Source organism: Oryzias melastigma, linkage group LG8 (assembly GCF_002922805.2).
Source record: "Oryzias melastigma strain HK-1 linkage group LG8, ASM292280v2, whole genome shotgun sequence".
NCBI lineage: Eukaryota > Metazoa > Chordata > Actinopteri > Beloniformes > Adrianichthyidae > Oryzias > Oryzias melastigma.
The window spans coordinates 1,605,781-1,612,523 of record NC_050519.1 but is presented as its reverse complement, the minus strand read 5'-3'; the positions used below and the strand labels follow the sequence as shown (position 1 = coordinate 1,612,523).

General features: G+C 34.9%; 1 long non-coding RNA gene across 1 annotated transcript in view; it reads right to left on the bottom strand.

Moving 5' to 3' along the window:
• LOC112146727 overlaps positions 1-1,528 on the bottom strand; it is a 3,864-nt gene extending 2,336 nt beyond the window's left edge. The window contains exons 1-3 of the long non-coding RNA XR_002919310.2: positions 1,265-1,528; positions 706-812; positions 234-352 (exon numbers count right to left, since the gene is read on the bottom strand). This is a non-coding gene — a long non-coding RNA (uncharacterized LOC112146727). The remainder of the gene's footprint in view (positions 1-233; positions 353-705; positions 813-1,264) is intronic.
• Between the last annotated feature and the right edge of the window lie 5,215 nt (positions 1,529-6,743).

Below are 6,743 nucleotides of genomic sequence, written 5' to 3'. Positions count from 1 at the left end.
GTAAATTTACAAGATTGAAAATGGTAGATTTATGAAAATTAAAGTCGTAAATTTACAAGAAAAAAACTTTTTTTTTTTTTTGTTGGTTGCCCTTACTATCTGTTGTTGTACGCTAGTTAGTGACCAGGAAAAAAAAATGTTTTCCTTTAATTTTTTGAAAAAACGATTGTGTTTTCTGTCTCATACAAATCCTAATATTGAATATTTTTTGGCTTCAGCTTCAGAAAATTCACCTTAATTCACATCCATTCTCTGTGATCTTCAGCTTCCTGCAGGAAAACGTCTTTGTCTGCATGTTGGAGGATGAACCTGAAGGAGTCCGGAGCTCAGAGAATCTGACGTCACAGTGGCTCTAAACACATTAACACATTTCTGTTGGATGTTTGTCAAAGAAACACCTGGCGACAGGTGCACACGTCTCTGTGATGCTTTTTAACTCCTGGACACAGGAATTATTTCTGGATTTTCTTTCATTTTCAGTACATTTTTAGTCATTGACTTTTGACGCCTTGAGCCCTTTTCTCCAGGCGTGCATCATTCCCTCCTCGTCATCTCCGGCTGCTGGGATCTTCTGCCCGGCTGCAGATTCGGATCAAAGTGAGATCTGCCGTGAAGGCCCCTGAAAATGGAGGTCACGGTCCACGTCTGGACACGCCTGTGATTGTTCTTCCACCTTCCGTCCTCGTCTGTCAGCTGTAATCTCACCTGCAGACCTCCTCCGCATCCATCAGCTCCGTGAGACAGAAGACGAGCTGCATCTTCATCCCTCAGTCCTGCTGATGACTCCGAGCTGGAAAACTGAACTTTAGAAGCTGAAAGAGGTGGAGCAGAATGCATTAAGTGCATCATCGAATGAAACTATCGGCTGGATGTTCAGGAGAGTCAGCTGCAGTTTCCTTTTTCAGCTTCATTTCTTTCTTCACTTTCTCCATTAGAACTTCTTTTAGTTCCACGTTTTTTTTTTCTTCTGGTTCTGTTGGCATAATCCTGGAAAATGTCATGGAAGTGGAAGAATTTGTGAAAAGGAGGATTAACTAAGATCATTTTTGGGCTGGAAATGTTGCTGACCCGGAACTTCATCCAATGACTGTGTAAGAGAACTGGACTGAGTGACCCCGCCCCCATCACGTTCCAAACAGGAAGTACCTGCTGGCTCCAAGAAGCCAAGAATCCAGATTTGGATTCTCTTCTCTGGTATCAGTTTTTATCTTTATGATCACAGCAGTCGTCATTCATAAAACACGTCTGACATATTTGAACTCACCAAACTCTTCACCATGACTTCCTGTTGCTGCCTAACTTCCTCCTTCAAAATAAAAGCACAAAAAACTCTCCACAGGAAATAAAAATATGAATAGATTTTTAGCATATTTCACTAACTGCTGTTGTCATTTAGAATTATTGGTTTTCTTTTCGTCTGTTAATGTGATCCCACACGAAGAACAATTGTTCACAGCAGAAACTATTCCCGAAAGGAATATTAAAGGAGAAAAACAAACAAACAAAAACAAACTGAAGTAAAAAAACAAAAAATGTTAAAAATGGAAGTTACTAACTGGTGCTTAACGGGTACACAGCAGTTAACCTTATTTGTTTCAATTTTTAGAAAAAATATTTTAATTATATTTTTAGGGGAAAAAAGTTTAACTTCTTTTTTTAGAAAAAAAAAATTCTGTTTGCTAACTGGAGTGGTAACCAGAATTTTTTTAAATACATTTTTAAATTTTACATTTTTGGTAATTGAAATTTTCAGATATAGATATTTTTTGTTACTTCAATTTTTATGTAAAAAATACTTTGATTTCTGGAAAAAAATTTTCCAGAAATGATTGTTCTCTAATTTAAACTTTTTTTATTTAAATTTTTAGAAAAAGATTGCATATTTTTAGTAACTATCTAGTATACGTCAGTTATTATCTGGTGCACACCAGTTAGTAACCAGAAGATTAAATTCTTGTACTTTTAGATTTTCTTTTTTTTCTTTTTACTTAAAAAAAACAGTTACTATCTGGCGCGTAGCAGATAGTAACCAGAATTTGATGTTTTTTACTTCAATTTCTTGAAAAAAAAAAAATCTTCAATTTTTTAGAAAAAAAATGTGAAAAAAAATGTTTTTCCACAATTTTAGAAAATTTTCAACTTCAAGTTTTTGGGGGAAAAAAAATTTGTTATTATCTGGTGCACACCAGTTAGTATTCTGATTTTTATTTTTTTTTTACTTCAAAACTTTTTTTTTAAACTTTGATGTCCTTTTAAGGGTTTTATAAAAACTGAATCTTAAGAAAGGAAAACAAAAACGATTTTAAGATATTTTCCTTCTTACAAGAATAAAACATATTTTTTCTTCAAATAAGACTTCTTGGAAAGAGACTCGAACCCATTGACAGATTTTGTTGCTTAACTTGAAGAATTTAGACTTATTCCTGTGAATATGTTGAGTTTGTGCAGCAGGTAAAGGGAGAGGCAGGAACATGAATAAAATTCTGAGGTGAAACATTTACCTGACGCTTCCTCTCCTCAGAGGAAGAGGAGGAGCAACTTCACGCTGGAAGGACCAGGATGAAGCTGTCACTTCCTGTTTGTGGTTTCATGGTTTCATCTCTTCATCATCATCTGCTTCCTCCTCCATAATTCTCTAGTAAGTTGTAACGCGTCTTCAGGGCGTCCCCGTGGTCGATTCAGGAGCGGTTCGTCCTCGCCTCCTCAGTTCCTCTCAGCAGAACGATGCTCACTAAACACAAACGCTTCATTTCTGTCAGACTGACTCTAATTGCTGTTTGAAATCATTTAATCCAGTGACTCATCCCTGCTCTCCCCTGAACTCTTTACAACTCTAAATTGGATTTTTTCCTCTGGTATCTGTTAATGAAATCTGGACTGGCTCTCCGATGGTCCGGTTTGGCTCCCCGCCCCCACGTGACTTCTTCTTCTGCATTTCCTTATCATGGCGGTGAAAGACTCCCATTCATCTAATCATCTTTGACGTCGCCTCAACATCTCGCAGCATTTCCATTTCTCAGAGACGAGGACGTCAGCGCCTGACACGATTATGTCTCTGAGACGGAGACGGAGAGTCCAGCAGGAATCCTGGAGGGAATCGGCTGTTTGGAGCGGCGGGTCGACCTGCAGACCTCTATGGACTCACAGGATGTCCTCTTAAGACTTTAAATCTCTGAAACGACTGTTTTTATTGGTGTAAAATCTACAGATTTAGTGATCTGGATGTTTAAAAAACATTGACTGTATGAGAACTGGAGTGAGCGAGTGTGATGTCATCCACAGGAAAATGGCTGACTTGGTTGGAAGAGCTTAAAAAAGAAGAATTTCTAGTTGGAAAATGAGTTGTAGATGTTATAACTGAATCTTTGAGTTTATGGATCTGAAATGCAAAAGCACTTCTAGTTCATTCTACTCTCTACTGACCGTTCTGCTCAGACGGTCCAGCAGGGGGCGACGTTGCCTCACCGCTTTTAGCTGCAGCTTCTCTGATAAAAGTTTACTGGGTCAAAGGCGTTCCAGCTTTCTTCTTCTTCTTCTGTGAAGGTGTTTGATGAACAGCATCTAGAGCAGCTTCAGATGGAGGTTTTGCTGATGAACTTCACCGCAGCGTTTATTGGCAGACTGGCGAGCGCTGTTAAGTCTGCTCACCGCGGACTATAGAAAAGATAGATGGAAGTAATCAGTCTGAAAAGTGAAGCTAATGTCCCTCAAAGTCCGGGGAGGATTGTGGGGCATCGGCGCAGATGTTGTAAAGGAAGAGACTCTGATGATCGATGAATCGTTGACCTCAGAGAAACTCTAACAAAAACATCAATCTGATCTGATTCTCTGCTGAAATGTCAGAGACTCGTCCTCCAGCTGCCTGATGAGAACCGTTTTACTCTGGAGGGATAAAAACTGGAGCCTCTTCTTTGTCCAACAGAAGAAGGGATAGGCTCCAGCAACCCTGTGACCCCAAAAGGGTTTAAGCAAATTTAGAGAATAGATGGATAAAGACCGGGTTTAGAGGGTTTTATTGAAAAAGCTCCCGGTTGAGACGGAGACTTGGACTCGTGACCTGGAGTTAAGACCCAGTTAAAGACTCGCTCTGATGAAAATGGTGTTTTTAACATTTTCTTATGACATTTTTCTAATGATGGAGGACAAATATAATGATAATTAAGCTTAAAATAGCATTTGTGATTATTTATTTATTTATCTGAGCTCTGTTATGAGTGATGGGGAGAGGGGCGGGCTTACTCCACCCCATAGTCCCGCTCACAACTCAGAAGTTGTGAGTTTATTTCTAATAAATTCATTATATATAAAGTGTTCTAAAGTCGTAAAATTATTTCTTCAAATTTTGTAAATTTACGGGGAAAAAAAGTCGTAAAGGTACAACTTTTTTTCTCATAAATTTGTGAGATTTAAAGTTGTAAAATAATTACTTTAAATCTTGTAAATATAAAAAAAATCATAAATATATGCGAAAAAGTTGTATAAGTAAAAAAGTAATAAATTTACGAGAAAAAAGTAATAAATTTACGAGAAATAGAGTCGTAAATATATGAGAAAAAAATGTAAATATACAACTTTTTTTCTTGTAAATTTGTAAGATTTAAAGTAGTAAATTATTACTTAAATCTTGTAAATATACAAGAAAAAAGTAATAAAGTTATGAGAAAAAAAAGTGGTAAATATACAAGTAAAAACGTTTTAAATACACAAAAAAAGTTGTGACATTGAGATTTAAAGTAATAAATTTAAGAGAAAAAAAGTTGTAAATATAAGACGAAAAAAGTATTCAATACAAAAGAAAAAAGTCGTAACTTTGAGGTTTAACATTGTAAATTTACAAGAAAAAAGTCGTAAATTTATGAGAATTAAAGTTGTAAATTTTTCGACTTTTTTCTCGTACATTTTTGTGTATTTAAACACTTTAAATCTCTTAAATACACAAGAAAAATACTTGTTTATTTAGTGGCCCTAATACTCCGTCGTACAATCTTAATCCGCTGGTAACATTTTAAAAAGAGATCAAAAGATGATCTGAATGTGACTGTATCAGTCTGACATTCAGACACATTTCTAAAATGACTGAAGAACTGATTTTTGTCTCATCATTAAGAGACTTGAAGAAATTTAGACTCGACTTACTACGAAACGAGAGACAGAACTTGTATTTCTCCCAGAGAGATCACAAATCATTCTCTGAGGAAGAACTAAAGTTCTCATCCTCATGACATGTTAGACGTGACTGAATACTTTTTCTCAGAACTTGAGAGCGGTTCTTCTGAGACTTTTGCGCTCCTCGGTCTACAAAACTCAAAAATCTCTGTCATCAGTTCCTTCAACAGACCATATTGTAATCAGAAGTTCACACATAATTTGAAAACTAATGATTGGATCAAGTTTGGATTTTCACAGAGCAGCAAAAACACACATGTCCCTTAAAGTCCCTTAAATGTAAAAATAATAATAACAACACTTGACCTCACTAAAGTGGTTTTCCTGTGGAAGTTTTGCAAAAAGGACCCAATAAAGAGCAAATACTTTGAGTGAAACCCTCAGAGTGAAAGTTTTACCCAAACAGAACACCTGCATATAACTGGAGAGTGAAGATTGTTGTGGTTTTTGTTGGAGGAAACACTGGTTGTCGTAAATTTACAACTTCAAATCTTATAAATTTACCACTTTTTTCTTGTAAATTTACAGGGTTAAATCTCAAAGTTAGAATATTTTTCTTGTGTAATTAAAACTTTTTTTCTCGTAAATGTATTATTTTAAATGTCAATGTTACAACTTTTTGACCTTTTCTCGTAAATGTATGACCTTTTCTTTTATATTTACAAGATTTAAATTAATAATTTTACTACTTTAAATCTCACAAATTTACAAGAAAAAAGTGGTATACTTACCAATTTTTTCTCGAATATTTACAGTTTTTTCTCATATATTTACAACTCTTTTCTCGTAAATTTACATTTTTCTTGCAAATGTAATATTTTTTCTTGTAAATTTATTACTTTCTTCTTATATATTTGCAACTTTTTTCTTGCATATTTATGACTTTATAAGATTTAAAGTAATGATTTTACTACCATAAGTCTCACAAATTCACAAAAACGTTGTATATTTACGTTTATGTATTACTTTTTTCTCAAATATTTATAATTTTTTTTCTCATATATTTACAACTTTTTTCTTGTATATTTATGACTTTTTTATTTTTTTCATTAATTTAATACTTTTTTCTTGTAAATTTACGACTTTTTTGCTCATAACTTTATTACTTTTTTCTCATATATTTACAAGATTTAAAGTAACGATTTTACAACTTTAAATCTCACAAATTTACAAATTTACGTCAATTTAATACTTTTTTCTTGTAAATGTTCTATTCTTTTCTTGTAAATTTACAACTTTTTCTCATACATTTACATTTTTTCTTTTATTTGTACACATGGTTGCGAAGGAAAACTGGAAAAATCCTCGGAATGTGGAGCCCCAAAAATCCCTGCACAAAACCAAAAATAAACTGTTTGGCTGCTGTGGAGCTTCGTCCTCCTTGAAGGTCACCACCTTTCAATTTAAACCTTATTCCTTATTCTAACCGAAGCCTCATTTTACTGCTTTTTGTGAAGCTGGAGTCGCTTTAGCACCCATCCATCCATCCATCCATCCATCCATCCATCCACCCATCCATCTCCATCCATCCATCCATCCATCTCCATCCATCCATCCATCCATCCATCCATCTCCAT